Genomic DNA, 23,091 nt, shown 5'->3' with positions numbered 1-23,091 from the left:
ATAGGACAGGACTTATGTGGACCAGTTAATGATATCTCTGTGTGTCTGGTGGACAGTGACATGTTTCTGTGGCAATTTATTGGCCCTCCAAGAATGCTAACATGGACCCAAGGAAGCCAAGGAAGATAGCTTGCTCACATAAGAAACCTCTAGTTTGGGGCTGGAGAGATGGCTCAGTGGTTTAGAACACTGACTGCTCTTCTAGAGGACTGGGGTTCAATTCCCAGCACCCACATGACAGCTCATAACTGTCTGTAACTCCAGTTCCAGGGGATCCAACACCCTCATACCAATGCACATAAAATAAAGTTAAATTAAAATTAAAAAAAAAAAGAAAGAAAAAGAAACCTTTAGTTTAGGGCTTCCTACTAGATTTAGCCAGAGACTGAAATGTCTCTGTGATGTCATACTGTAGGCTGTATGAAGTTGGTTGTGGCATGGTTTGAGACTATAAGGTTGTCACAGTCAGTGACTAGGTCACTCTGGGTAAGGATAGTGAGTTTTTATGAGGTATGAGTTCATTACGAGGTATGAGAGGAAGTTGGTTCTGGAGTAAACTCTGCGAGAGCTATTTTAGTTTAGGGAGAGCATTGGAGTTACTAGAGTAAGAGAGGGTTTCCTGATTGTGAGGCAGGCAGATTACTTCAGCAGGGCCGAAGCCCAGCTGAGATTGCAATGGATGAAATGCCGCAGGGTCCCATGAGACTTTGGGATTCTCAAATGACTTCCAGTTCTTTGGCTTACTGCCAACCAGGAGGAGCCTTTCACTGTCCTGGTGCCTCAGCTGAAATCGGAGATAGTTCAGTCTATTTTAAGTGCATTTGAAACTTGTCAGTTTTTGTGACCTTTATTAACTATAGCTTCTTTGTGTGTTTTGAGCCCACTGTGTGCTTCCCGACTCTTAAGATGTTAGCGTTTGTTGATAAAATGTAAGTGCCACGGAGGCAGATGTGTCCTCTGTCCCCGTTCACCATGGACTTGCAGGACTTAGAATAGTGCTTGGTTTTAGGGGTACTGTGCATGGCATCTTAACTCACTTTCAGCATTCAGTGTTGTCCTGAGATTGTTTCGTACTGATACACGATTAAATTGAAAATCTTGTGTGATTTCCTTTGAGATGGAATAGTGCTGACCCAGTGAACAAATCTGAAGGGGCTAGCTTGGGTTCGAGGTTTAGATATGGGGATGAGGACTAGGGTGTCATGCAGAGGCCGCAGGAGCAACATGTATAGTCAGATAGAGTGTAGTCAGGTTAAAATCGGGTTTATCATACGAAGTAACATTAGGAGCTTACTGTGTAGACCAAGCTAGCCTCGAACTTAGATATCTGCTGCCTCTGCCTCCCAAGTGCTGGGATGAAAGGCGCTGTCACTGTGCCTGGCTTTAGCAGAAAGTTTAAAAAACAGAGAAACGAGTAAAAAATCGTGTGTATGTGTCTTCTCTCTTGATCTCATAAGACTTCCGCCCCTGTGATGTTAGACTTTGGCTTGGAAACACTTCCTGTCAACCTTAGATTGATTAAGACTGGGAAGGGGTTTGTTTTTTAGTTTTGGACAGAGTCAGCTTCTGCTTTAGCCTTTAGTGCTGGGATTCACGTGTGTGCCCCCATGCCTGGCTTCTAAGGGGGTCTCATAGAGTATGGCCACTGAGCTCTTGTGTGTCACTGATGCACCTGTGTCAGGGTTGTGTCCTGGCAGTACACAAAGGAGCTAATCGTATGCTTGGCTGCTGAGCTGAGCTCCCGCTCTGTGTGGATCTGAATTTTAATGGACTTAAACTCTTAGTTTTTGGAAAATACGTTCAGATTATCTACAGTTTTAGATTCTTCTTCTTTTTCCTTCTTCTTCTTCTTCTTCTTCTTCTTCTTCTTCTTCTTCTTCTTCTTCTTTCTTCTTCTTCTTCTTCTTTTTGTTGTTGTTGTTGTTGTTTTTGTTTTTCTAGACAGGGTTTTCTCTGTGTAGCCCTGATTGTCCTGAGACTGACTATGTAGACTAGACTGGCCTCAAACTCAGAGATCTCTTGGCTTCTGTCTCCCTTGTTGGGATTAAAGGCGTGCACCATCATGCCTGGTTTATTTTTTGGTATTTTTGAAATAGGATTTTGATATGTAGCATAAGTTGTTGGTTTCAGACTCATGGTGGTCCTCCTGCTTCAGCCTCTAGCCACCCAGACCAGCTTCTCCTTGATTTCCTAACTTCAGCTTCTCCTTGATTTCCTGACTTAGTATCAGAAGTGTTTCTGTGATGAGTGAATGATGAGAGGGGGGATAGCGTATGAGGGATCTGGGTTAGGGAAGCAGGCCTGAGGTGGGAACAGAGAAGGGAGAAATGACAGGGTCCAACTAGGAAGGAACAGAAAATTACCCAGCAGTGTAAGTCCTTGAGCTCTCACTGTGAGAGTAGACAGGAATCCTGTGAGAAAGTGAGGTGGCACCGCTTGTCTTTTTGTTAGGCTTCACGGGGCCCTGGAAAACAGTTTATAAGAAACTTGAGGACTGGCCAGATTATTGCTGCCAGAAAAACCCGACCACCTGAGTTTGGTCCCAGGAACCCATGTGGTAGAGAACTGACTTCCACAAGCTGTCTTTTTACTTTGTCTGGTGCAAAGACATGTACATACACACTCAGCAAATAAATAATTTTTAAAAATAGAAAAGAGCCTTGCAAACTGGGTGTGGGAGGTGGACACAGGAGGATTAGAAGTTCAAAGTGATCCTTGGTTACATAGTAAGTGGGGGCCTGTCTAGGCTACATAAGACATTGTCTCAAAAAAGCACCACCACCACCAACACCACCAGAAAACAAACAGCTTGACTGCAAAGTGGGTGTAAAGAAAAAGGGGTCAGGGTCTGGATGTGCAGAGGAAGTGAATTACGAGTAGGGACCCCTCTGAAACAAGCACAGCGGATACTGGGTCCTAAGGGTCCCGCCTTAGTGCTGCAAGCGTCAGATTCTGGTGGTGGAATGCTTGAGAAAATGGATCTAGATTCTGAGGGGCTTGGAGTGAGTCTGAAGACATTGCTCGATCCCCCCCCCCCCAGATCAAACCCACAGCGCTGGGGTGCCAAACATGAATGTGACTGTTCCTCGGTTTTAATGTGGGCTCCAGGGATTTGAACTCAGATTCTTGTGCTTACACAACAAACACTTTCAGTCACGTGCTATTTCCCTAACCCACCTATTTGTTTGTTTTTTTGAGACAGGGTTTTTCTCTCTGTAACAGCTCTGGCTGTCCTGGAACTTACTTTGTAGACCAGGCTGGCCTCCAACTCACAGAGATCTGCCTGCCTCTGCCTCCCCAGTGCTGGGATTAAAGGTGTGCACCACCACACCCAGCTTTCTGTTTTAACTTTTTATTAATTATTTTGTGGATTTCGTATCTTGCACCCCAATTCCACTCATCTTCCCATTCCTTCGTATTCACCCTTTGCCCTTGCAACCTCCCCGTCCAAAAAAAAAAACTTTGTTGTGGAAGCTGTAGTGTGTCCCAGTGAGTCACACAGTAAACCCTTTAGTCCATACATCTTTACTTGTAAATGTTCATTGCAGTGAGTCATTGGTCCGGTTTGAGGCTCTGGCTTATGCTACACTATCAATACTGGATCCTTACTGGGACTTCTCTTGGATATCCTGTTGTTGCCCTGTGTTGTGGAGATCTTGCAGCTTTGGATCTGCAGGACCAGCACCTTAAGGTGCTCCTCAGTTAATATATAGGGTGGATGTTGGGTTAGGCCAACTCATAGCCCTGGATCTAGATTTGCCTAACCCACATTTAAAAAAATATTTTTATTTGTGTGTGTGTGTGTGTGTGTGTGTGTGTGTGTGTGTGTGTGTGTGTGTGTATGCCTTGTGGATATGTTCATGTGAATGCAAGTACCAGAACAGGGCTTTGAGTCCCTTGGAGCTGAATTTAGAGATAGTTGAGAGTTGCCTGCCTTGGGTGCTGGGAACACAGTTCTTTAAGAGCATCAAGTGTTAGTGACAGCAGTGCCATCTCTACTGCCCACCCCACTCCTCCCATTAAACTGTGTGTGTGTGTGTGTGTGTGTGTGTGTGTGTGTGTGTGTGTGTGTGTGTGAAAGGACAACTTGCAGGAGTTGTTTCCTCCTTCCCCCTCTGTCTGCTCTGGAGATTGAACTTGGGTGGGCGGGCGGGTGGGCAGGCATGGCCAGCACCGTTACCCCCTGCGCTGTCATGCTCCCCCCTTCAGTTATTTATATTTCCTCTGGTTGGCTGATTGGGTGATTGAGACAGGGTCAAACTGTGTAGCTCTGGCTCGACTGGAACTTGCTACTCAGACTGGTCTAGTCTCAGCCTCAGAGATTTGCCTGCCTCTGCTTCTTGAGTGCCAGGATTAAAGGTGTGTGCCACCACATCTTGCTTATGTCTAGACAGTTTTATTCAGATCTAATGGACATGCAGTAGGATAGGACGAGGCTGGGAATCGCTCATTCAGAGTCTACAGTCAGGAGTTTGGAGTCCATCTGACGACACCATGGAAAGTTGTCCACCCATCACCCCGGCTTCTTTATGTGTCACTGGGTGTTATGCCTGCGTCTCTGTCACCACATGTGTGCATTTCCCATGGAGGCCAGAAGGAAGTGCTGTCCCCTGGAACTGGAGTGCTGGGAATAGAATCCAGGTCCTCTGCAAGAGCAACAAATTATCTTAACCGCTGAGCTGTCTCTCCAGCCCCCATCACTACGGTTTTAGAACATTTTTATCACTTCCAAAGGGAGCAGATCATTAGGCCTCCTGTTTTCCTTAGTTCTTGCCCTAGGCAATAGTTAATACTTCTGTGTGTAAGTATTCACCTCTTTCTGAGCCTTCTGTATATGTAAGGAATGAAATGAGTTGTCTTGTCATGGGTGTCTGTTCCTTAGCATGCTGCTTTCGGAGTTCATCTGTGTTGGAGCATGCATCATTACTTGACCTCTCTGCTGTCAGCATCAAGTGGTGCTCTGCATTCTCCATCTTTATTCATTTTCCAGTTGGTAGATATTTGAGTTGTGTGAAACATTTGGCTATTGGATAATGAAGAGCCGAAAAGCCTGCTTAGGTTTCTCTTGGGTATAAACCTAGTAGTACAGTTGCTGCGTTCCATGAGGAAACTTTGGGTTCCCACTTTGAGGAATTGACACTTTCCCTGAGCCTCTACATCATTATTACCTTATAACTGTGTATGGGTGTGGCGGTTGTCTGTCTTTGTCATTACTTGTCTGCAGGTCTTCCCACTGGATGTGTAGCTTTTTTCCTTGTGGTTTTGATTTGTATTTCCCCAGTGACTAACGAACATGAGCACCTCTTCTTGTTATATTGGCCGTTTGTTGTTTGTCAAAATAATCTGTTCATATCTTTTACCCAGTTGTCTTAGTGTTCTCTTGCTGTGAAGAGGCACCATGACTATGGCAACTTTTACAAGGAAAGTATTTAATTGGGGCTCACTTAGAGTTTCAGAGATTGAGTCCATTATCATCATGGCAGGGAGCATGGCAGGACACAGGCAGACTAGTGCTGGAGAAAGGGCTGAGAGTTCTACATCTCGATCCTCAAAGGCAGCAGGAAGAGAGATGGACACTGGGCTTGGCCTCGGCTTTTGAAACCTCAGAGCCCACACTCAGTGACACACCTCCTCCGAAAAGACCACACCTTCTAATCCTTTAAGATAGTGCCACTCACTTCCTGGTGACCAAGCATTAAATTTATGAACCTATGTGGGGCTGTTCTTATTTAAACTACACCAGTCATCTATATATTCATTCATTCATTCATTCATTTTTCTGTTCCCCAGGCTTGCCTAGAACTTGAGGTCCTCCCCTCTCAGCCTCTGAGTGCTGGGATTGCAGGTGTGGGCCACCCTCCACTTTTAAAAGGGTTAATTATTATGCATGTATATGTGTTTATAGCTAGGTGTGCATGTGTGTGTAAAGGTAACTGAGAAAGCCAGAAGAGGTATCAGATCACCTGGAGCAGGAGTTAATAGGTAGTTGGAAGCCACCTGACTGCCAGGGACAGAACTTGGGTCCCCTGGAAGAGCAAGAAACAAGTGCTTTTAACTGCTGAGTTATCTCTCCTGCCCCTTTGAGTTTTTAGTTTTTATCTACATTCTGAATTTAAGGCTTCTGTCAAATACAGTCTCCCATTCAGCCTTTTCACATGTTAATGTTGTGTGTGCACTCAGGAAGCAGAGGCAGATGCAGGTAAATGTCGTGAGTTCAAGGCCAGGCTGGTCTACATTGGGAGTTCCAAATCAGTCAGGGCTACATAGTAGGTGCTCTCTCAGAAAAGGAAGAGAGGTATTTGAATAACCGTATGAGTTTAATAAAACATGGGCTTTATGAATTGTAGTCAAAAACATTCCACACACAAACTAAAGCTCTTCCTCTTGAAATTTAAATAATAGAGTAGTAAGGTTATATCTGCTTTTTAGTACGTCACTAATAAATATGCAGAGGAAGTGGATCTTCATTAACCTGCAGAATTTTAATGCCATCAAGTATCTAATGATTAAAATTTTTGAATTCTGGAGGCTTAATTGAGGCAGCTGATACTCTCAATATTACATTGTCGCTCTTTCAGAAATAGAATTTGGAAGCAGTTCAACTTCCTGAGGTAACTGTTGTTTCTAAAGCTGACAGGAACATGTGCCCTTAGCCTAGACCCTTCTCGTGTGGTAAGTGACTGAGTGTGCTGAAATCTTAGGCAACAGTAAAAACTGAGTGTTGGTGTGGACAGTCAGTGATTTCATTCTTGATTTAAAAAAAAAAAAAATTGCAGAGGGGGTCTGGACAGGTGGCTCAGTGGTTGAGAGGGTCCTTAAGTTGCGTGGCTTACAACTGCCTATAATTCTAGCTCCAGTGGATCCGATACCCTCTTCTGTCTTCTGAACACCCCAACATACATGACTTGTTTGTACACACATCCAAGTAATAAGAAAAGGAAGATAATATTTTTTAAAAATCATAAAGGTCCAGACATCTAAGTGTACCTTAGCTCAGCATTTAGAAAATTTAAAAATATGTTTGAGTGAATTTAACAACAACAAATAAAGTGTTTGAGGCCAGATGTGGTGACACACACCTTTAATCCCAGCACTCAGGAGGCAGAGGCAGGCAGAGCTCTGAGTTCGAGGCCAGCCTGGTTTACAGAGCAAGTTCAAGGACAGCCAAGGACTGTTACACAGAGAAATCCTGTCTTGAAAAACAAAACAAAACAAAAGTGTTTGAAGAGTAAAGTTTGAAGTGTATTTAAAGAGTCTTTCCATGAGCTGTTTTTTTTTTTTTTTCTTTTTTAAAATTTATTATTTTATATGTCTGGGTTATTTTGTCTCCACGTGTATCTGTGTACCATGTTTGTGCCTGGTGTTCTTGGGGGCAGAAGAAGGTGTCAGATCCCTGGAACTGGAGTTAGGATGGTTGTGAGCCATCATGTGGGTGCTGGGACTTGAACCAGGTCTTCTGCAAGAACAGCAGTGCTCTTAGCCGCTCAACATCTCTCCAGCTGTCCTTTTTTAGATTGAAAGGAAACTTGGGGGTTTTTGGATTCAGCTTTCTGCCCCTGTCTTCCCTCTGCTTAAGAAGCTTAGCGAGGAAAGGGTTACTTGCCTAAGCATTTACTTTATGTAAAATCTTGGTGATTTGAGAGCTTTTGTAACATTGACAATTACCTGTCTGTTATGCTCCTGATATATGGTTACTCCTAGTTTCCGTTTTAGAACTTAGAAAATTGGAAGGCTTCATGCTATTTCTAGGTGTGTTACTGAAATGCTTTGTGAGGTAGCCCTTTGTCCAGTAATTTGTATTTAATCATTTATTAGTTTTTTCAAGTTGTAAAGGTCTGTGATATTAACATGTGAATTTAAATAGGAGCAAATTCTTGTCAACTCCCCTCATTTAAAAAGAACTATTGAACTAATTTTGCTTATTTACTTTTGGGATATGTGTTTCTGATATGTGTTCATGTGTGTTTATTTGTGTGAGTGCTGGTGTGCATGTCCATGATCCATTTGAGGAGTCTGGAAGACAGCCTTGGGTCTTGCCTTCCAGCTTGTTTGAGACAGGAACTCTGTTTGTGGCTGTGAATGTCAGGCTGGTCGGGCCACGAATGTCCTGGGATTCTCCTGTCTCTGCCCTCCCCATAGGAGCACTGGGGCCATTGAGTGGGTTCTGAGGACATGAACTCAGGTTCTCATACTTGCTTGACAGATGCTTTACCTGCTGAGCTCCCTGTTTAGCCGGAAACTAACTTTTAACTTACAGAAAGGTTGCTGAAGGAGTAGAAGGGCCCCTTGGCCTTGTCTTATATCCTGTACCCACTTTGTTAATCTTAGCATGTTTTATAACCTTAGCTCGATCAGTAAGAGCAAGAAATGAGTGGGGCAGTGGTGGCGCACACCTTTAATCCCAACGCTCAGGAGACAGAGGCAGGCGGATCTCTGAGTTCGAGGCCAGCCTGGTCTACAGAGTGAGATCCAGGACAGCCAGCACTACAGAGAAACTACCCAAATCACTCTTTTGACTCTCCTGACTTGCAAATATAAAAGTAATATTGAAGGGCTAGGACTGTAGCTTATGTACTAGAATGCTTGCCTAGAATGACAAGACCCTAAGTTTGAACCTAGCACCATGTAAATTGATTAGGGCAGTGTACTCCTAGGGAAGATAGAAAGGAGGATCAGGAGTTCAGTGTCATCCTTGGCTATAAAAGAAATTAGAGACCATGCTGGATTAAAATCTTCCTTCAAAGCCTGGTGGTGGTGGCACACGCCTTTAATCCCAGCACTTAGGAGTTAGAGGCGAGCGTATCTATATGAGTTACAGGCCAGCCTGGTCTACAAAGTGAGTTCTAGGATGGCCAAGTCTATACAGAGAAACCCTGTCTCAAAAAACTTAAAAAAAAAAAAAAGTAATCTTCTTTCAAGTATGGAATGGTTTATATTTTATTTTCTTCCTCTAAATTTTTAAGTAAATGGATGTTTGGATTTTTAGAAATCCTTTGGTTCCGAATGCGTTTATCTCTTATGTCCTCTCTGTACTAGGCTGTTGACTAGTGTGTGGGGAACTTGGCTCATACATGCTGAGAGAGCACCGTGCTCTGAGCTGCATCTCCAGCCTGAAAGCTGAATTTTGGTTTGTTTTTATTTTGAGGTGAGGTTTTACTCTGTAGCCCAGATTGACCTGGAGCGCAGTATGTAGCAGGCTGGCCTCATATAGTACAGCTATTTGCTCAGCTTCCCAAGTGCATTTTCACAGTGGGAAGTCATTTGAAAAACAGACTCTTTCCCCAAGAGAATTCAATTGTTTATTGATTGCACATGGTAATGGAAAAATATGTAATTTGTGTGTCATCCTTGTGCAGGGGCCATGCTGCCCTGTATCGGTCCAGTTTTAGTATGTGTGCTGCTGAAGTGAGCACTTGAGACATCTCATTGTACAGCCTAGGCTGGCCTTGAACTTGCTAAGGTAGCCCTGTCTGGTCTTGGACAGGTATGTAGCTCTGACTGTCCTTGTGCACTAATCCTACAGTCTCTTGGGTGTTGGGATTGTAGGCTCAGCACTGTCTAGCTGCCTTCAGAATCCTTTCCCCAGGAATACATTCCTTCTGTAAAAGGATGTGTTTGCTACAGCTTCCGGAGGCCTGGGGCTGGTGGCAGGAGCACACTGGAAGCTCCTGTGCGTCTGGAGAGCTGTATCCTGAGTCTTACACTGAGGTCGGGTTTAGGTGTCACCTGAAGTAACACTTCTTCAGTGAAGTCATTTTTATTCAGACTGCTTAAAAGTGCTCCAGAGAGAGCGAGCGAGAGCGGAAGCCATGTTTTCATAACTGTACATGGCTCCTTTGGAAAGCTTTCTTTTACTTGTGTCTGTGTGTGTCAGTGCATGTGTCCACAGGAGCTGGAGTTACAGGTGGTTGTCAGCCCCCTGGTTTTGCTGCTGGGAACCGAACTCAGGTCTACTGCAGAAGTAGCAGGCTCTTATCTGCTGAGCACAGTGGAAGCCTCACAGCTGTCATCTTTACCTAGTGACAGTGGTGGTCTGTACCTGTGGCAGCCACGTGCACTGCACACTGTGCTGAGGCTTTTGTTGTTGCCTTTTCCACTCTAGATACAAGCCTGTCTGTGTGGACAGACATCCTACTTTAAAAATGACTATAGAAAAAGGGGAGGAGACAGACAGTTTCATTAATTAGTTACATATTAACTTACTGTTCTTTTACTTTTTCTGTGGCTTTCATTTCTATAGTAACTTCTCATTTGTGCAACTAAGTATTCAGGCAAACAGGTAATATTAGTAGGTTTTTAAAATCACAGTTGTTTCTGTATTTATTGTGCTTGTACATGGCTATGCACGCTTATATGGAGGTCAGAGGACAGTATTTGAGTGTTGGTTCTCTTCTTCTACCATGTAGATCTTAGGGAGGGATTGAACTTGGTTTGACTGGCTGAACTGCATTGATAGCCATATAATATTAATAGTTTTGAATTTTAAAATATTTTAGCTGGGCTGTGGTGGCACACACCTTTAATCCTAGCGCTCAGGAGGCAGAGGCAGGCGGACCTCTGAGAGTTCAAGACCTGCCTGGTCTACAGAGTGAGTTCCAGGACAGTCTGGGCTACACAGAGAGACCCTGTCTCAAAAACAAAACAAAACAAAATAAATAATGTTAAAAAAAAAAAAACTTTGTGTGTAGAGATGGCTCAACTGTTAAAAGCACAGGCTGCTCTTCAGAGGACCAGGGTTTGATTCCTAGGAAAATCGCAGACTGCTCTTCGGAGGACCAGGGTTTGATTCCTAGGAAAAGCACAGGCTGCTCTTCAGAGGACCAGGGTTTGACTCCTAGGAAAAGCACAGGCTGCTCTTCGGAGGACCAGGGTTTGATTCCTAGCACCCACGTAGTGGCTACAACCACCTGTTATCCAGTCCCAGTCCCAGGATATCTGATGCCCTCTTCTGACCTCCCAGGGTACTAGGTATACACATGGTTCACAGACATACATGTAGCCAAAACACCTATACACATGATGATGATGATAATAATAGTAATAAATATTTTAATCAACTCTGAAATAATAAAAAAGACAAAGAGTCTGCAGTGTGTGAGCCTGGGTAAAGCCTGTCACTGTTGACAGGTTCTGTTCTGCCATCTACTAAAGCAGGAAAGGGAGTTCATGTCTCCTTTTCAAAGGGTTATAATTGATCAAATGGAGTAATGGAGGAGAAACCTTTCTCTGTGTATGTGTGTGTTGCGGGGTGTTGTGTGTAGTGTATGGACTTGTTTGAGTAAGTAGTGTGTGTGTGTGTGTGTGTGTGTGTGTGTGTGTGTGTGTGTGTGCGTGCGCGCGCGCTTGGTGGCACATGTGCTTGTGTGCATACGGCAGTGAGAGGTAGACATTGGCCAGCGCTCGTTAATCCATCCTTACGTTTACTTCAGGCATTGTCTGGCATGCCTGGCTCAGAGGGCAGTTGTTTGGGTACTAGGGATTAGAGCAAAGGAAGCAGAAGTCCATTACATGTGTACTTACTGTTGAGGGGGTGCAGAAGAAAGCCCTGTCTCCTCTGTATCAAGCAGACAGTTGAGAGAGCTGACGTGTTCTCCCAGGGGAGTTGGCAGAGCTGAGCCTTGCCAATCATTGAGAGCTAGAGGACAGGAAGTAGGATTTTCATTATCAGGAGGCCATCCCCAGTTGAGTAAAATGTCACGAGCCTTTGGAGTCGTGCTCAGCAGTTAGAAAATGGCCCATGGTGAGTTTGCTGTGGTCAGAAGTCGAACTGGTGGAAAGCATTGAAAGTTCCATGTGTGGGTGGCTCAGGAGGCCCTTGGGGCTGTCTAGTTGTGGAATCTGCTTTTCTCCTGTAGCAGTTGGGAGGCTTTTTTTGTTTGTTGAGGTTTTTATTTTATGTGTGTGAGTGTTTTGCCTCCGTGTGTGTACCTCATGCATGCCTAATACCTGCAGAGGTTGGAAGAGGGCATAGGATCCCTTGGACCTTGGATTTAGGGATGAGTTGTGAACTGTGTGGGTGCTGGGAATAGAACCTGGGTCCTCTGTAAGAACAGCCAGTGTCCTTCTGAGCCATTTCTCCTGCCTCCTACTCCTAGCTTTTGAGACTGGAGAATGATGCTGTCATTGACTGAGTAAAGGAAAGTAGAGAATTTGTGTTCATCCTTTGAGAGAAGACATCTATTCAGTTTAGGATATCTTGGGCTTGAAGTGAGCGGAACGTTCAATTCATTTAGGAAGTGGAGATACCTGAAGGGGTTTGCAGTGAGAAGGAACCGTGTGAGCAGAAAGGGTTGGAAAACAAGTCTGTGATGATGTCAGCACAGTGGAAAGGTGAAAGTTTTGAGGAGTCTGCGCTGTGGCTGGTGATGTGATGAGGAAGCTGTTGCCAGTCAGGGGACAGCTATGAAGCTTTCCCCTTACGGAGTCTGAGAGTGGTGGGACTTTACAGGAAGCTTACCACTGCCTTTAAAGATGGGACTGACTGGAGAAGAAGTCTGTTCTTGTTTGAAGTGCCTTGGTTGTTCCTTGTCTGAGGCCACTTGCTTCAGTAGTTTTATCTAACTATGTCTTCAGTTTTTGCAATCGCATTTCATACTTAAAACTTTAAAAATAAATTACTTAATCCTAGGTAATAGTTACTATAAATAACTTTATTAACTATTATTAACTTTATAGTTATTATTTATTTATTTATTTATTTATTTATTTTGAGATAGGGTCTCCTTATATAGCACTATCTAGCCTGTAACTATCTATGTAGACCAGGGTGGCCTGGAACTCAAATTTGCATGCCTTTGCCTCTCTTCTGAGGGCTAGGATTTAAGGTGTGTACCACCTTGCCTGGCTGAAATCATTAATTTAAATTCACTATATATACATTTTTTTTTGTTATTATTTGTTTTTGACAGGGTCTTATATATCACATGCTGACTTACAACTCACTCTGTAGCCAAGTTTGGTTTTGAACTGGTCATCCTTCCTCAGCCTCCTCAGTGCTGAAATTATAGGCTTGAGCCACCATTCTGGGCTGAATCTCTCCCTGCTCTCCCTCCCTCCCTCCCTCCCTCCTTCCCTGTCCTCCCTTCACATGTGAGTGTATAGTGTGCTTACTTAAGAGGATGCTTGTGGAGGTCAGAGATTAACATCATCTGTCTTCCTTAGTCCCTTTACTTGTTTTTTGAAACGGTCTCTTACTGAGACTGGAGCTCACCGTTTTGGTTAGCCTAGCTGGCCAGCAAACCCCTGGGATCCATCTCTTTCTGCCCATTAGTACACCCAGCCTTTATGTGACTGTTGGAGATCTGAACTCAGGACCTTGTACTTGCACAGTGACTTTACATTGGCCTTTCTCCCTAGCCCCAAAATCCTCATTAAATGTTGTTATTAATTGCTGGTTTTGTGTGTATGTATGTGTGTGTGCTTATGTGCCACGGCACACTTGGTTCTGAGCACTCAGGTCTCGAGGCTTGTGTGGTGGCTGCCATAACCTGCTGAGACCTATCTCTGGCCCCACATTTTTTGATAAAAGATCTTTAAATGCTAACGAGGAATGAAGTGCAGTTGATAGTGTTAAGTGTTGTATCCTGGCTGCCAGGACCCTGCACACTGAATATTCACTCTCATCCCAAGCTGTACCCTCCCTCGTCCCTCACCCTTAATTGATCAGGCTTTATATTTTATTTTATTTTCTTGAGACAGGATCTCACTATGTAACACTGGCTGGCTTGGAACATCTCTGTAGACCAGGTTGGCCTCAGAACTCAGTGATCTGCCTGCCCTTGCCTCTCTAGCCCTGGGCAAGACCGATGATCAGCTTTAAGCAGGAGGAGCTTTTGATACTTAGTTAGCCGGTCTCATGCCTCATGGTTGATGGCTAATTTCTAGGCTCTTTTCTTCTTTTTTTTAAGTGGGGTTTGGAGGACTGGTCCTGAGCTCTTGGGCTCCTGAGAGCCTCTTGCCCTGCCCTCCCTAGTAGCTGGACTACAGGTGAAATTGTGTAGGTAAACCATTGTGTATGACGTCATTCTGTTGAAAGTGAAAACTTGAAAAAGTGGGTTTGGAGAGGGAAATCTTACGGCACAGGATTCTTTTTTTTTTTTTTTTTTTTTGGTTTTTCGAGACAGGGTTTCTCTGTGTAGCTTTGCGCCTTTCCTGGAACTCGCTTTGGAGACCAGGCTGGCCTCGAACTCACAGAGATCCGCCTGGCTCTGCCTCCCGAGTGCTGGGATTAAAGGCGTGCGCCACCACCGCCCGGCAAGGCACAGGATTCTTAAAGATGACCACTTTGGGCTCTGAGAAGTGAAACTGAGTGGCGAGCATTCAAAAGCAGACAAGAGAGTTTCACTGAGTGGCTGGCTCAGGGTGCTTTGTGACAGAAAGTGGCTGTCACAGAGAGATTAGCAATTCCCATTTCACCCACTTGTTTTCAGTTCCTCTCTTTGTATTTTAAGTAGTTTAGTGCCCTTGACATCCGTTTATGTGTTGCTGAAGCACTTTGCCGTGTCTGAGAACGATGTCTGTCTACGTAGAGCCGGGTTTATTGCCACTAGAGGCAGGCTTCTAGTGGTAAGGTTGGTTGTTGAGTGCTCATTTACCTGCTTTGTGGTCCACAGATCTTCAGAAATGATCAGTCCTTTGAACCAGGGACCTGGTTGGTGGCTAAACGTGTTAGTTGTGCTCGGGAAGGAGATGGTTTGCAGCGTTTTCAGAGCTACTTGCTAAGCTTGATGCTTCTTAACCCGTAACTAAGGAGAGTGGGGCTTGCTGACAATGGGTAGCTTTACAAGCCTGTGAAGGCTGACAGCATGTTCAGCAATGTAAACAATGGCAGCTGTCTTTTGCTGGCATCTCTGTTGTCCAAAGTGTAATGAAACCGCTTCTCACCAGTGGCTTCACCTGCTGACTCATCTGCTAGCCTCGGACCGCTCCCAGCAACCAGCATCATTTTATGTTGGGATTGAGAATATAGAGCACCGGAGTCTTCAGGGTGGAGTAGGTCATGGAAATCCTCTTCGGTCTCTTCTCACATGGCCTCGGTTGTCAGAAGGACATGTTACTGTGGCAGACGCCACAGTTGAGTTAGAATTAGCACTGCTGGGCTTGAGAGCACCTATAAAGTCTGTGAAGGAGCCAGGACGTCCGTCTAGGAACCCTGGAGATGAGAACTTTTCAGACTCTTCAGACAGTGTCAGAAAGCTGCTTGGTGCAGGAGTAGCATATGGTTAATGCCTCTTGTATACCTCAGGAGGACTGTGGGATGAAGTAAAGAGTGACCACTGTGCCAGAAAAATGTAATGTTGCTATGTAATGTAATGAGAGAGGAGTGGGAAACAGTGGAACATTTAGGGATCAACGTAACAATATGTGTATAAGCTTATTTACCTGGCAATTTTTTTGAGATTTTATTATTTATTTTATTTTTGTTTTGTTTTTTGAGACAGACTTTCTGTGTGGCCCTGGTTGTCCTGGAACTCACTGTAGACCAGGCTGATCTCAAACTCACAGAGATCCACCTGCCTCTGCCTTCCCGAGTGCTAGGATTAAAGGTGGGCAACTCCCGCCTGGCTGTTTATTTTTACTTTTATTTTATGTGTATGGCTGTTTGCCGGAATGTTCGCCTGTGTCCCACATGGATGCAGTGATTGAGGAGGCCAGAAGAGGGTGCAGATCACCTTGTACTGGAGTTTGCAAAGGGTTGTGAGCTTCCACATGGGTGCTAGGGGTTGAAACTGGGTCCTCTGGAAGAACAGCCATTGCTCTTAATCATTGAGCCTCTTTTCCAGTCGCAGGCATTTATATTTATTTTTTTGAGGCAGGAGTTCATTGTGTAGCACAGACTGGCCTTGAACTGGAGATCCTCATTCTCCCCATTGCTGGTCTTACAGTTTTACCCGATACTTGATAATGCTTCTTTAAATGTGTTAGCACTTCGGTCAGTGGTTGAGGTTTTTTTGTTTTTTGTTTTGTTTTGTTTCTTATCTTTAGAGATAGGATTTCTCTGTTACAACCTGCCATCAAACTCACCTCCTAGTTTTTCAGCTTTCCCAGTGCTTGGAAGTCCACTGTTGCTTTGAGCTTTCCTGCAGTTCAGAGGTCCTTGACTGTTGTCACTTACAGATGTGAGTGTGCAGAACCTCCTCTGTGTGCTTTAACTCCTTCATCCTTGAGTCGTGGGGTGGGGCTTGGAGATGCCCAGATGCTCAGAGGGCTGGACAAGGTTTTATTTGTTTTTTTTCCTTTGCTTTTTGGGACAGTTTCTCATTGCATAGCTCACACAGGTCTTGAACTTGAACCTTTATTCTCGTGTGTGCGTGTGTGTGTGTGTGTACGTGTGCATGTGTGTGCGTGCATGCGTGTGTGTGTGTGTGTGTGTGTGTGTGTGTGTGTGTGTGTGTGTGTGTGTGAAGCACTATGCCACTATACTACACCTTTAGCCTCCTGGATTGTAAATCATCAGTGATTCAAGATAGTAAATCAAGATAGTAAATCCTGGATAGTAAATCAAGATGGTTCTGATACAAGCTTTTGTCTGAAGATCCTCTGTTTATAGATAAGTATCTAGCAGATGCTGCCCACCCAGTCTCTTTTCCCTAGCAGGCCAGGTGAGGGACAGCTGACCAGGGAGTTTTCTTTTTGTTCCCATAGATGATACAAGAGAAACTGAACTTTATGTAAGTGCTGTTTAGTACTTACTCATCTTGCTGTGCTGGCTGCAGTGAGGGCCTGATACAGCTGGACAAGTACTGTCTTACCACTGAACGGTTCTCTAGCCCTAGATATCCTTAAGATTCTGCAACTGATTTCGGCTTGACCGATTTCAAGTCAATCCTGTTGTTTTTGCAGTCCTTGGAATTACACCAGGGTCTCACTCACGGTGGGCAAACGATGTAGCAGTGAACACCAGTTCACCCCTCTTTTCTTTCTTTTTTGTTCTTTGTTTTTTTTTGTTTTTTCAAGATAGGGTTTCTTTGTTTAGCTTTGGCTTTCCTGGAACTGCTCACTCTGTAGACCAGGCTGGCCTCGAACTCAGAGAGATATTCCTGCCTCTGCCTCCCAAGTGCTGGGATTAAAGGTGTAAGTCATCACTACCCGGCTCAAATTTTATTTTTAAAATATGCCTGGAGGAGCCAGTGAGATGGTTCAGTAGCTTGGAACCTAATTCCATCCCCAGAATGTGGAAGGAAAGGATTGACTGCACAAAGCCCTCCTCTGACCTTTGTATAAGTGCTATGGCCTGTGCACCTAGCAGACTCATCATACACACCCAGGGTAATAAGGAATTGTAAGGGTAGAAAAAGTGCTTTATATACTAGCGTGCAGAGGCTTGTCTAGTGAGGTTAGGTAGTTTTTACATAACAAGTGATACTTGTTTAATTACATACTGCTTTCCTGGTGCTGGGGTTTGAACCCAGGTCCTGGAATGTGTGTGCTATGTGAGTGTTCTACCACTGAGCTGCGTCCTCAGTCCTCATGTACTGCTTTTTAATTGCAAACATGATCATACTTTATCTTGAAAAGTGAAATAAACTCATTTGACTCTATAAGGGCCTATTTTGTAAGACAGATTAAGTTATAATGATTGTTTTAAGAGCAAAAAGAGGATTTAAAATAGCGTTCATGGAGGCTCACCAGGGAATTGAGGGAGAGGAAGAGGAAGGCTTCCACCTCTGATCCTGCTTCCTCTCACAGCACTGTTTGATTTTTCGGTTTGGTTTTTATGTGCTGGGAACATTGTTCAGTGTTAGAGTGCATGTGGGTGGGGTTTTTTTTTTTTTTTTTTTGTATTTTTTTTTTCAATACAGCATTTATGTAGTTTTGGTGCCTGTCCTGGATCTTGCTCTGTAGACCAGGCTGGCCTCGAACTCACAGAGATCCTCCTGGCTCTGCCTCCTGAGTGCTGGGATTAAAGGCGTGTGCCACCACCACCCGGCAGAGTGCTTTCTTAGTATGGACAAGGCCCTGGGTTTGATCTCTAGCACTGAACCTCCATCCCAAAACAATACGGAAAACCTGTAAACAGAAACCCAGCTCGTCAAGTGTCATTGTAGCCACACTCTGCTGGTACATTGCCAGCGAGGAAATAGTTGAAAGTTGCATATGTGATATAAAGGAAGGCTGTACTTTTAATGACGTGAAGGAATGCAGTGTTGGTGAGACACTGTGTTCAACAGTTTCCTTTTCAAAGTCCTTTGCCGTTCTGTTCTTCTGTCCTGCCTTCCAGCTGGAGCTCAGCAGAGCTGAACCAAAAATGGCTGCTTCTGCAGTAAGGGCTGTACAGGACTCGGCTGTGCTTCCTGGGAGGAAGCAGGAGGAGGAGCTGAGGGGACAGTGCCCTGGGTTAGGATTCTTTGAGTCGTCGTTGCCAGAATGGGGATTGCTGGAGGGAGAGTGTAGAGATGCTGCAGTTGGGAGGAAATGCCACTAGTATTGGGATTTATAGCCTCAGCAAGGGACCCACCCCTTCTCTGCCGCAGCAAGAAACCTCAGCAGATGCTGCCGCTCACCGATCAGTGTTGGCTGCCGCCGCCGAAAGCAGCAAGGCGTACGTACCTGTCTGGCAGATGATGACAGCAGTGTGCAGAATGATGCAGATTGCTGATTAGTTGGTGAATTGGATGAAATGCAAATGGTTATTAACAGTGAAGTGAGCGGCAAATGGGGCAGAATTAAACAGGTCTCTTCTGGTGTGGAGCTGGGGTGAGGAGTACTTCGACCTCAGAAAGAAGCCCCAGGTGAGAGGTGGGTGTGGTGGATTTGGGAATTGAAGTTGCTGTTTGTATCCCTGGGACACTCCCCAGACAGGATACACTGCCAGGTGGATGGATGTGTTTTTGCCTGCCTGAGTTCTTGTTCTTTTTGTCTGTGACTTGACAGACATGATGTGATGTAGGACACCAGGGTCGGCAAAGGAGGAAATAATGTATCTCCATGGGCAGTAAGACACTGTCATCTTAAAAAAAAAAGAAAGAAAGGCTTTTCCTCTTTGACATTTTTTTGTGTGTGTTATGCATGTGTGTGCAGATGTTTATGCTTGTGTGTGTATAGGTCAGAGGTCTTTCGCTGTGGTTGTCCAGTAGTTTTGCTGGGATTGTCTCTGTGCAGATGATTGTCAGTATTTCAGATATTTCCTTAGTAAAGATTTCTGGAGCACAGAACAGTACAGCAGTTCCTCTCCCAGCTGTTCTCACTTCCCAGTGGGACCCCAGGGTTGGCTTTACGTGCACAGTATTTTTACTTCAGTTATTGGAATTAAATTTTTTGTGTGTGCTGTCGAAGGATCAAACCCAGGGCCTCTCTCGTGCCAGGGAAGTGCTTTGTGGCAGAGCTGCTCCCAGCCACATTTTAGGAATGCAGTAGTTGAAAGTGATGCACTGATTACATTCACTTTTCTCAGAGCCAGGTATAGAGAGGGCCCGTGGGTATAGCACGGCCACTAGTGCCAGGCCACAGCCGCTTTTCTGTTTCCTTAGTTATCTAAAGCACTCAGTTCCGTGAAAGTGACCAAAGTGCATTCCTGCACAAGATGTCAGGATGAGACCCAGTATTTTGTATGCATGATCAATGCTAATTAAAAAATAAGACATCTGGGCTGGTGTCCTTTAATCCCAGCCCCGAGGAGACAGCTAGAGGCAGGAGAATGAATCTCTGTGAATTTAAGACCATATTGGTCTACATAGGGAGACCCTGTCTCAGAAAACCAAACCAAACCAAACAAAAATAAAAAGATTTAGTTTTCTTTCTTATTTGTTATTAATTGCTATTATTATTTAAAATGTAATATGTCACTCTGTGTCTTAGTCACTGTTCTATTGCTGTGAAGAGACACCATGATGAAGGCGGCCCTAACAAAAGAAAGTAACCGATTCACAGGCAGAGTGGCACTGTGGGCACTCTGGGCCTGGCATGGGCTTTTGAAACCTCAAAGTCCATCCCCAGTGACACACCTCCTCTACCAAAGGCCACACCTCCTAGTCCTACTCAGACATTCACGAGCTTGGGACCAGACATTCGGATATAAATGACCCGGTTCGGGGGGCTTTATTACTGAAACCACCACAGTGTGACCCATCTGTCTCCATCTCCCCAGTGCTGGGACTTTTCGGCCTGTACCCATACACCTGCTTTTGTGTTTTTGTGAAGAGACAGGGTCTCTACCTAGCCCTGGCAGTCCTGGAATTCGCTATGTAGACCAGGCTGGCCTTGAACTCACTGAGATCTGCCTGCCTCTGCCTCCGAGTGCTGGGTTAAAGGCAAGTGCCACTACGCCTGACTTTTTTTTTTTTTTAAGTGTGTGTTCTAGGGGTTGAACTCAGGTCCTTGTGAATGCAAGACAAGCCCTTCTTGACTCAGCTTTCCTCTCCAGACAGAATTTATTAATTGTTCTCAAACTGAGAGGTAGCTAACTGTAGAGCTAGCTAACTTGAAAGCCCCTCGTTATCTGAGTGTTGTGGTTTGTGCACATGAGGCTGAACTTGGGCTGGGGAGGTCCAGGCTAGCCTGGCTGTGTATCTAGTGAGACTGTGTGTCAGCTCCTCCTGCTAAAAACCTTGAACATTACTTCCCTTTGGGTGATTTTACAGCAGTCGTTTTTTATTTTAGTAGCTATTAACCTGTTTTTTTTTTTCTTATTTATACAAAGTTTAATCAAAGCTTCAAAGCTTTTACAAAATAAAGAAATAAGGAGCAATCCTCCATCATAGTCTGTCAAGTGCCTTTTTTTGCCTTTGCTGTCCTAGAACTCAGGGTGTAGACCAAACTGGCCTCAGCTTAGTGGAGATCTGCCTGCCTCTGCCTCCCTTGTGCTGGAACTGTAGGCAAATTCTGGCATGCCCAACTTTGTGCCTGAAGCTTGAAGAGGCTGTTGTATAGTTTTAACATGGAGTGTGCCGTTCGGAAAACGGCTTGCTTGGTTTTATGGTTCTGTCGAGTGGTGTTGTGTCATTGTGTAGACTCGGGGTCCTGGGTTTTAGGGAAGAGTGCATCACCGTGCACAGGCTGCTACTGTTTCCTTCAGCTCACGGTCCGTGCCTGTGGAGAGGCAGGGCGGCGCTCAAGCTCACCTTTGTGAGCGATCTACGTATGTCTAGACAACATTCTGCCTTACAGGGAAAAGCACTTAGTACATTCTTTTTCTTTGTTTTCCGTGACAAGATTTCTCTCTTTAGCCCTGGCTGTAGCTAGAGTTTTCCTGCCTGGCCCACAGTCAGGACAAATCTCTCTCAAGCTCACCTTTGTGAGCGATCTACGTATGTCTAGACAACATTCTGCCTTACAGGGAAAAGCACTTAGTACATTCTTTTTCTTTGTTTTCCGTGACAAGATTTCTCTCTTTAACCCTGGCTGTAGCTAGAGTTTTCCTGTCTGGCCCACAGTCAGGACAAATCTCTCTCACCTGCCAGTCCCACAGCCGCTCAGACCCAACCAAGCAAACACAGAGACTTATATTGGTTACAAACTGTATGGCCGTAGCAGGCTTCTTGCTAACTGTTCTTACAGCTTAAATTAATCCATTTCCATTAATCTATACCTTGCCACGTGGCTCGTGGCTTACCAGCATCTTCACATGCTGTTTCTCATCATGGCGGCTGGCAGTGTCTCTCTGACTCAGCCTTCCACTTCCCAGCTTTATTCTCCTCCTTGTCCCGCCTACACTTCCTGCCTAGCCAATGGCCAATCAGTGTTTTTATTTATTGACCAGTCAGAGCAACACATTTGCCATACAGAACATCCCATAGCACCTGGCTGTCCTGGAACTCACTGTGTAGACCAGGCTGACCTCAAAGGACAGTCAGGGCTACAAAGAGAAACCCTTTCTCAAAAAACCAAAACAACAAAAAAGATGCACTTGGAATTTCAGCATTTGGGAGGCTGAATTATGAAGTCTGAGAATTGGAGGGCAGTGGGCTACACAGCAAAACTGAAAACCCCCTACCCCCCTAAAAAGGGGGGCAGACCTGAATTAGATTTCAGAGCTGTGGGTGATAGGTAGAAAAAGATCTCTGGGGGCTGGAGAGATGGCTCAGAGGTTAAGAGCACCTCCTGCTCTTCTAGAGGTCCTGAGTTCAATTCCCAGCACCCACATGGTGGCTCACAACCATCTGTAATGAGATCTGGCACCCTCTTCTGTGTACATAATAAATAAATAAATTGTTAAAAAAAAAGAAAAAGATCTCTGGTTTAGAAAGTTAGGGGAAAGAAAGAAAAGAAAGAAAAGAAAGAAAGAAAAAGAACAGCTATTGTGAGTTGGGTATTTTTTTTAGAGGTTTATTTCTTCTTATATAGTGTTGTGCCTACACACCAGAAGAGGGCACCAGACCTCATTACAGATGGTTGTGAGCCACCATGTGGGTGCTGGGAATTGAACTCAGGACCTCTGGAAGAGCAGCCAGTGCTCTCAACCTCTGAGCCATCTCTCCAGTCCCGAATTGGATGTTAATTTAGATCTTAAATATTACATGTGATATTGTGGGTTGCATAGTTACTGGGGCAGTACTTTTTCTTAAAGTTCATTTATTATGTTTTTTTCATGTGTGTATGTGGCACTTGTGTACTTGTAGAGACAACGCTATGGAATTGGTTCCCTTTCACATTTATCTGGGTTCTTGGGATTGAAGTTGGTTCCCAGACTTGGCGGCAAGCATGGTCACTCGCTTCACCACCTTGCCAGCCCCTGTTACAGTGATGCTTTGGGAGTATTGCGTGTTAGAGAGATGCAGAAATGAACTGATTTCATTTCTCAGTGGGTGTGCCCTTTAGTTTTTATTTCTCCATTACTTTTGACATCGTCTTAGAACATTTATTACCCGCATGCAGTTAGTCAGGTTAACAAACTAATGGCCGCCGACAGCCACTACCCATTTTCCTTCCCATTTTATAATAAAGTCAACTTTCTTCTCCTTTTGTGGTGTTGGGTGGGAATCAGGCTGACAGCCCCACACATGCCTGGCAAGTGCTCTACTGCCGAGCTCTCCTGTCGTGGGCTTTCTTAGTTTGCAGTTTCTTCTATGGGAACTTTGTGCAAACCAGTAAGATGTAGCATTCTTTGAAATTCTGTAAGCCTGCAAACCATGAAAAAAGATGTGAGTGCTGCAG

The 23,091-nt window shown here is 44.7% G+C and overlaps 1 protein-coding gene and 1 pseudogene across 25 annotated transcripts in view; one reads left to right on the top strand and one right to left on the bottom strand.

The window, feature by feature from the left end:
* The window catches only part of Eif4g3 (eukaryotic translation initiation factor 4 gamma 3), a 230,441-nt gene that overhangs the window by 6,683 nt on the left and 200,667 nt on the right, over positions 1-23,091 (top strand). The window contains exon 1 of one of the 25 annotated variants that reach the window (XM_052717674.1): positions 18,518-18,731. The exons of the other annotated variants lie outside the window; for them this stretch is intronic. The gene's annotated coding sequence lies outside the window, so the exon portion shown is untranslated. Of the gene's footprint in view, positions 1-18,517; positions 18,732-23,091 lie in introns of those variants that run through there. 25 annotated transcript variants of the gene reach the window in all.
* Positions 9,323-9,413, bottom strand: LOC128098016 (uncharacterized; annotated as a pseudogene).

Source organism: Peromyscus californicus, unplaced genomic scaffold (genome assembly GCF_007827085.1).
Source record: "Peromyscus californicus insignis strain IS unplaced genomic scaffold, ASM782708v3 Scaffold_5__1_contigs__length_169319896, whole genome shotgun sequence".
NCBI lineage: Eukaryota > Metazoa > Chordata > Mammalia > Rodentia > Cricetidae > Peromyscus > Peromyscus californicus.
This window is presented reverse-complemented; position numbering and strand designations above follow the sequence as displayed.